General features: G+C 40.4%; 1 long non-coding RNA gene across 1 annotated transcript; it reads left to right on the forward strand.

The window, feature by feature from the left end:
* Positions 1 to 5,776: 5,776 nt before the first annotated feature.
* LOC142176463 (uncharacterized) lies at positions 5,777 to 7,592 on the forward strand. Its single transcript, XR_012705090.1, has 2 exons — positions 5,777 to 5,829; positions 7,481 to 7,592. It is a non-coding gene; the product is annotated as an uncharacterized LOC142176463 (long non-coding RNA).
* Positions 7,593 to 8,073: the final 481 nt, after the last annotated feature.

The following is an 8,073-nucleotide window of genomic DNA, read 5'->3' on the forward strand; positions in this document are numbered from 1 at the left end:
ATTAAGTCGGAGTCGGATTGATTTATTAGACTAGGTCGAAGATCCGCTGTGCATTCCATGTCATTAGAACCAATAAAAAGAGAACTGTTCAGAAAGAAAAAGAACGAAACAAAATTAAAACGAGACAAAAGAAGAGAATTTTATTAAAATTGCGGGATAACAGGGTTCACACCTTTACAAAACAAAAATAAAAATTGGATCACACCCTGGAATAATCCGAAACAAGAAAAGCAAAAATCAAAGCCTACTACCAGGACTCCCCCGGATAGGAAGAGGAGTAACCGTCCAATTGTTGGTTTTGGCCTCAGGCCCCACGAACTGTATGTCCGCTCTGTTGGAACTTTCTCCAACTTCTACCATATTGACATCAGCGAATAGACTCTCGAAACTCTGATTCAAATCCCCGTCCATCCCAATTAATGGACCGAGAATTTTTTGGACCGGTGACCCCTTGGCACTTGCTCTCACAAAAGATCTTGAGAGACGTGGCACAGGTTTGGGAAGAAACCAGACTTTCTTCTTCATTTTCCGCGCTCGCTTTACGTCTGCCGCAGTTGGTTTGAACCCCAATCCAAAGGTCTCTAAATTCTTGGGCAAGGAGACAGGTTGAACAATCCCCTGAAGCTCAACTCCCATGCCTTTTCCAGGCACAAACCCATTACCCAGCATTTCCGAAACCATCATGACCGTTGCGGAAGCTACCCTAGGGTGCTGAATGATCTCACCCTCAGAAACCTTGTTTGCCGATATCGCATCGAACATCTGGTAAACCCAGGGACCCTTGTCATCATTGGTCTCTATGAAAGGCACAATGGCGCCACCCGTGGTGCACGCAGTGTCCTCACCATGCAGTATGACCTCTTGTCTATCCCACTCGAACTTGACCATTTGGTGTAAGGTGGAAGGCACTGCTTTGGCTGTGTGGATCCATGGTCGTCCCAACAGAAGATTATAAGACACCGAGGCATCTATTACCTGGAACTCCATGGTAAACTAGACTGGACCGATGGTCAATTCGAGTACAATATCCCCCACGGTAGCTGTTCCATTCCCGTCAAATCCTCAGACGCAAATGCTATTCTTGTGGATTCTTCCGTGGTCGATCTTTAACTGGTTCAGGGTGGATAATGGACAAATATTGGCACTTGAGCCGTTATCCACCAATGCCCGAGTAACTGCCGAATCTTCACATTTGACAGTTAGGTAGAGAGCTTTATTATGCTCCGTGCCTTCCACTGGCAGATCATCATCTGAGAATGTTACCCTGTTCACCTCGAAAATTTTGTTGGCAATCGTTTCCAGGTGATTTACTGAAATCTCGTTGGGCACTTGAGCTTCATTCAGTATCTTCATCAAGGCCCGACGATGTTCATCATAATGGATTAGTAGTGATAGCAGCGAGATCTGGGCCGGTGTTTTCTTCAACTGTTCGACCACGAAATAATCCTGCACTTTCATCTTCCTCAAGAACTCCTCAGCTTCTTCTTCGGATACAGTTTTTTTTTTTGCAACTGGGTTGGGTCTTCTCAACTCCACCGGAGCAAAACACCGTCCTGATCGAGTCAAACCTTGCGCTTCACAACTATCCTCCTCCACTTGCTTTCCCTTGTTCATTACTACTGCCTTTTCATACTTCTAAGGCACGGCCTTGCTATCCGTCATCGGCAATTGGACCACCGACTTTATGGTGACCAGCCCTCTGTAGACCCATTTTATGACAACCACAGGTGTGGGTGGTGTCCCTGATATTACCAATTTGGCTGGCTCCGGTTTCTTTACTGCGGCGGACGAACTCTTTCCTAATATCACCACTGGTTTGATACCTTCCCCCTGCAACTGTACCCCTGGTCCCCCACCGGTTGACCCTTCTTTCGGAGCGGCTTGAATTGTCATCACTGTCTGTGATGGCTTCTTTGGCTCCCCTCCCTCGTATACCAGCTCGATCATGTGAGCTTCGTAGTGTACTGGCAACGGGTTTTGGTTTATATTGTGCTCCTCCGGCATCTGGACTTCGATCTTATTGGCATCAATAAGATCTTGTATTGCATGCCTTAACTTCCAACACTTTTAGGTATCATGCCCCAGCATCCCTAAGCAGTACTCACAGCTTATTGATCGGTCCAAATTTTGGGGTGGAGGATTTGGTCCTCGAGTCTCGACAGGACTAACCAAACCCAATTGCCTCAATTTGTGGAACAAGGCGGTGTAGGTTTCTCCCAACTCAGTAAAAGCTCTATGTCCCTGTAGCCTGTCTTTCCTAGCAGCCTGATTTCCCCGAAAGCCTACCCCTGGAGTGTTTCTATATGCCCTCGGTGGAGGATAGGTGTTTTGTGGTGGTGCATGTGTGTTCTGGGGAGCCGGCGCGCGCCATTGCGGGCGAACCGGAGGCTGAGTGTATGTTTGGGCTTGGTGTACGGAGAAGTGTGGTTCTTGAGGTGGACAGTAGTGTTGTGGTGGGCTGTATGGGTAGTTTGGCCTGTGGGGTCTGGGTTGGTTGTAGTATGGTTTGCCGGACCTGGACCAACTGCTTGCCTTAATCGTGGAAATTTCTTCTTTCTTCCTCCTTCCCAGCGCACCTCTTGTGTCGCTCTGAATAGCCTGGGTCGTTGCCTTGAGCGCTGAGTAATTCAGGATTTTGTCAGACCTCAGACCCTCTTCTATCATGACCCCTATCTTCACTACTTCATTGAAGGATTTTCCAACCGTCGTCACCAAGTGACCAAAGTAAGTTGGATCCAGTGTTTGCAAAAAGTAGTCCACCATTTCTCCCTCTCTCATGGGAGGATCAACTCTGGCCGCTTGTTCTCTCCAGCGGAAACCAAACTCACGAAAACTTTCCCCAGACTTCTTTCCGGTCCTTAGCAATGTGAGGCGGTCAGGGACTATCTCGAGATTGTATTGAAAGTGACCCGCGAAAGCCTGCGCCAGATCATCCCAAGTGTACCATCTGCTGGAATCCTGCCTGGTATACCATTCTAGTGCCGATCCACTCAAGCTTTGGCCGAAATAAGCTATCAGTAGCTCGTCTTTGCCGCCTGAACCTCTCATTTTGCTACAAAAACCCCGCAAATAGGCCATGGGATCACCGTGCCCTTCATACAAATGAAACTTAGGCATCTTGAACCCAGCCGGGAGTTGGACGTCCGGAAAGGGCATAGATCCTTGTAGGCCACACTGACCTGGTTGCCCAATCCGTGCAGGTTCCTGAAGGATTGCTCCAGGCTTTTGAACTTCCTCATTACCTCATCTTGTTCTGGGACCTTAACCGACTTCTCAATCTCCGCCGGTACCTCCAAGTGCGGATTGTAGGTATGGGGTTCTGGTGCATTGAATATGGGTTCAGGGGGATAGTATTGCGTATCGTGATCCTGAAACAACGGCTCGTTGGTCGATCTTTACAGGGTGGCTGATGTAGGTCCCATAAAAGTGGGAACATTTGGTGTTGGGAGAGGTTGATGGGGTGGTGGAGCTTGGGAATCATGGAGGCTTCTCTCCTGATGATAACGGTGATTTGGGAGGCTTGTTGAAGGGCCGGAGTGAGGGTATTCCGGTATGTGCCCCAGTGGCTCAGGGCTCTTTTGTGCTTTGGCTAGAGCTAACTGCATTGCATTCATCTCTAGTCCCATCCTTTCTATCTTCTCCATCGCTTCTTTTAACAACTGGCTCAACGGCCTTTCTTCCTCGGTACTATTTTCTGAAGTAGTCATGCTCGTTGTTACCGGTCCTTTGGATCTGGTTTGGTAAGGGTGTGTTGCCAGAATGCTTTAACAACTAACTGTCTGATATTTGTGGAAAACAACAAACTTGTTAGCGTTAGATTTTAACAGATTTGATAACAACACATTGGGGATGCAATGCTCCTAGGTAGTTAACCGTTTCTAACATGTTTTGCTTCAAACAACATGCGTCATCCCGGCTTGCTTATTCGTCCCTTTAAAGTACTTTGGGAACCCCTGTATTTTATTCTATTTTTGTATTTTCTTCTTCTTTCTTTTCTCTACCTTTTTATTAATAGTGGTCGAATCTTATGTGGATTGCCTACGTATCACGTCCCCGCATGAATCAGACCGGGCGTAGTTCTGCCACAAAGTAAAGATACATACCAATTCTTTTGGAATCAATTAATTCATCACCAAAATTTGTTATTACAAGGAACATCACTAGTACAGATTCCAAAGTTCTTAACCCCGACTTGATTGAAAGAAAAGAAAACAACATATGGGAAGACAACAAAGCCAATTAAACAAGACTCGAACAAAAGATTAAAATTCCAACTTAGGGGCCCGCGAGGCATCATTCGGCCTTTCCGCGGCCCTTGGTGTAAGGTCTCTCTGCAAGCTCTTCAACTCATTCATGATCCGGTGGACGCAGCCCATGATGGAAACAAGGAGGGTTTTCCGAGGCATTTGCTCACATGCTAGGCATCTCATGTAGATGTAGTGCCCAATCTCATCAATCCTTCCTCGAATGTTGTCCCTTTCTACGAACAACTGCTCTATTCGCCGATTTTTTAATCCCAGTTGTAAGCACGTGATTTTTGCCTATATGAGAATTACTCCCAAAAAATTCAAAAATAAAATGATTTTTCTTTGGTGTGCAATTTTGTGATATTTTGTGATATTTTGAATAATTATTTGTATTTGTCTGTGCGTGTTTATTTGCTAAATTAATAAAAAAATACAAAAATATGTCGCATTTTGCATGTAGGATTTAATTCTACAATTTATAATAATTAAATTTGTTTTACAAAAATAAAAAAAATTTACAAAAATAGGCATCGTTTGCATTTTTAGCATTTAATGTCCAAATATACAATTTTATGCTTAATTAATACTTAATTGTGCGTTAATTGTTATTGGGAGTTAATTTGCGCTTTTATAACTTAATTTAGTTCTTAATAATAGTTTAAGTATTTTATAATTTAGTTTTAGAAAAATAAAAGAAGAAAAGAGAGCGAAAATATAAAGAAAGTCGGAATTGGGCCTCTTCTTCAATTTCAAGCCACAGGCCCAAAAAAAAAATGGCCCAATCTTCCCTACGACCCAGTCCATTTCGAACTGGGTCAACCCGGTCCATAACCCAACACCCTATTATCTTGCATTTCAAAAAATAAAACAAAGAAAAAAAAAAGAATAGTAAACCCTAAAAATGCCTAAAGCATCCGCCCCCCCCTATTCTCCTTCTTCTTCCTCAAAACTCCAAAGCACAACCATGGCTTCCCTCTCCCATTCCCCTCCATCTTCACGTCTTCATCTTTTCCGTCGACGTCGTCCATGGTTTCTCCGTTGCTTCATCTTCTTCGTCCGAACGAACATCGACGTCTTATGTCCAAGCTGCTCACCCTCGCCATGGCCAGTCGCCATTGTTGCTCACGCAGCTGCTACTGCGCTGCCTTCTTCTCCGACTGCCCTTACCCTCGTCGTCAACCCCCATTTCTGTCGATTACAGTCGATAACCCGGGACGACCCAAACAGCCCACCTGCTGCTCACGCAGCTGCTACTGTTGCCATTGCCTTCGTCGACCATTGCTTCCGAGTTGCTGCTGCCTCGTCCAGTTTTTCCTTTCCCCATTGCTGCGTCTTCAGTCGATGGACAGAACCAGTCGACAGAACCAGTCGACCACTTGCTCTCATGACTTCTGCTTCACTCCATCTCCTTCACGTAAACAAGTGAATCCCAGCTGCCTTGTTCATGCACTTCTGCCGCGACAACTGTTGCTGCTGCTTTGGCGCGGCTTCAGTTGGTTTCGTAGGTTCGTGTTCGTCGCCGTTTGGTCGAGCTTTGGCTGAGGTTCGTCGAGTCAGTCCATACATATTTCATGTCGATCCGGTTAGTGTATTTTTGAGTTTTATATTGTCCGCATTTTTGTTTTGATATTTTCGAATCTAAAATCGGCAAATGTTTGTTTTGTTTATCGTTTGACTTAATTTTTAGTTCATGTTCATATGTTGTTTGTTAGATAAATTTTTCAGATTTCAAAGGAAGGATTAATTAGTTATTTTTCATGTTTATTTCATGTTTGTATTGTTGTTTAAGTGAATATTTGTTAGTTTAATATTTGTTAGATTCAAATTGAAATTTAATTAATTGTTTCTTCAATTTGTTTCATGTATTTGATGTATTTTCCGAAAATTGTTAATATTGTTAAAGTTCAAGTTTAAATTCATAATTGTTTCTTCTTAGTTTTGTTTTGTCATTTGCCTAAAAGAATTTAGTTGCAATAAGGGAAGTATGTTGGTTTTAGTCATTTGAATCCGTCGTTTTTATTTTTAGATTTAATTCATGTTCATATTATGTTTGTTTGATTTTGAATCCGAAATGTGTATAGTTTGATTTCTTGTTTACCATTTGTGATTATTTCTTGAATTGGTCTCATAATCTTGTTTAAAGTTTAATATAAGAATTGTTTGTTGTAATATTGTTAGAGTGGATTTTAAGTTCAATATGATTGAATTTAGAAATCTAAATATACTTGTTTGATTGTTATTGTTGTTTAAATCCGAAAAATAGATTTGTTGTTGCTAATAATATTGTTCAATCAAATTTTAGTTGTTCTTGGTTGTTCAATTTGTGTTCATGTGATTTGTTGTTGAAATGTTGTTAAAATCATGTTCATGTGATATTGTTGTTATGATGTTCATCCGTGTTCATATTATTGTTTGAACATTGTTAGAAATTGATCATATTGTCTATATTTTGGTTAAGTTTGATTAATTGATGTGTTATAGCTGATGGGTAGTTTGGTAAATTTGTAATACGTTCAGGGGTAGTTTGGTAATTTCAGTAAGGTCGGAAGGGGTAGTTTAGGAATTGTACATTTTGTAATTGTTTATTTGAAGCATGGGGGACAAAATGAAATGGGGTGGGTTGTGATATGATTATTTAATATAAAGAGGGGACAAGATTTAATTTAAAGGGGAATCTTGCATTATTTTATGTTAGGCATGGGGGACAAAATATAATGGGGTGGTGTGATATATTTATTTAATGTAATGGGGATGAGTGGGAAGATAATGTGTTTGGTAGAGAAAGGGATTGATTTTAATTGATTAAAGGGTGGGGATTATATATATAGAAGTCTGGAAATCAGATAGGGGGACAGAGAAAAAAAAAGAGATTAGAGAAAAAAAAAAGAGCTGAACATTTATTCCGAAAAAACATTGAAACTCTCAAGAAAAGAAAAACATACAAAGAAAAATAAAAAAAAAAGTTGAAAATTAGAAGAGAAAGTAGTACACACCTGATAAATATTCTGGTATACAGGTGTAGAAATTAAGGGTTGAAGATTAACTAGCCTTTCAAAAAATCTGAAAATTTCCCTTGGTTTTTGTCCGTTATTTTCGGCATTCCTGGATTTTATTTTGAATTTTTCAAAGCTGTCACTGGGATTTTCGTTGACTGGTTATTGCTGGTTATTGTTGCTGTTGCTGTGTTACGTATTACGTTGCTGACTTTCTTCTTCTTATATTGACAATATCAGGTACACAACTGTAATTTTGGCATTTTGTAAGCTGAAATGAAGAATGGAGTGTTAAATTTTTAATTTAGTTTAATTTAATTTTTTGTATTGTATTTAGGTTATTCATGTATTATTATTCTATAAATCACTGTCATTTGGCATAACTAGGCATATTATAGCGACAGATTAAATAACGCCTTAACCAGATTATTAGGAAATATATTTAAGCCTGATTATTAATTAAAACTGTTTAATAAAAAAAATAGAAGAAATAACGTAAAGAATGGCATTATTGAATCAGTTTGGCAAAAATTAACTAAGTTCCTTATTCATAAGGTTTTTCGTCAACGATAAGTTAATCGGAATCATGTAGTCAATTTCAGTTATAACATGAATTAGTTTGCGAACAAGTATTAGGACATGATGTGAATTAAAACAAAGTTAGTTAAGGTGAAATTGTTTAAATTTTTTAGAAATATGGTTTAGTAATCAAGTTTTTATTTTTCTTTCTTTCAATTTTCAGTATTTGTAAATAATTAGTTTCAATAAGCTTAAGTCTTACTAACAATTTGAATTTTAATCCAACTATGGGATAATTAGTTTTTATATTTTTA

Source organism: Nicotiana tabacum, chromosome 22 (assembly GCF_000715075.1).
Source record: "Nicotiana tabacum cultivar K326 chromosome 22, ASM71507v2, whole genome shotgun sequence".
Taxonomy (NCBI): Eukaryota; Viridiplantae; Streptophyta; class Magnoliopsida; order Solanales; family Solanaceae; genus Nicotiana; species Nicotiana tabacum.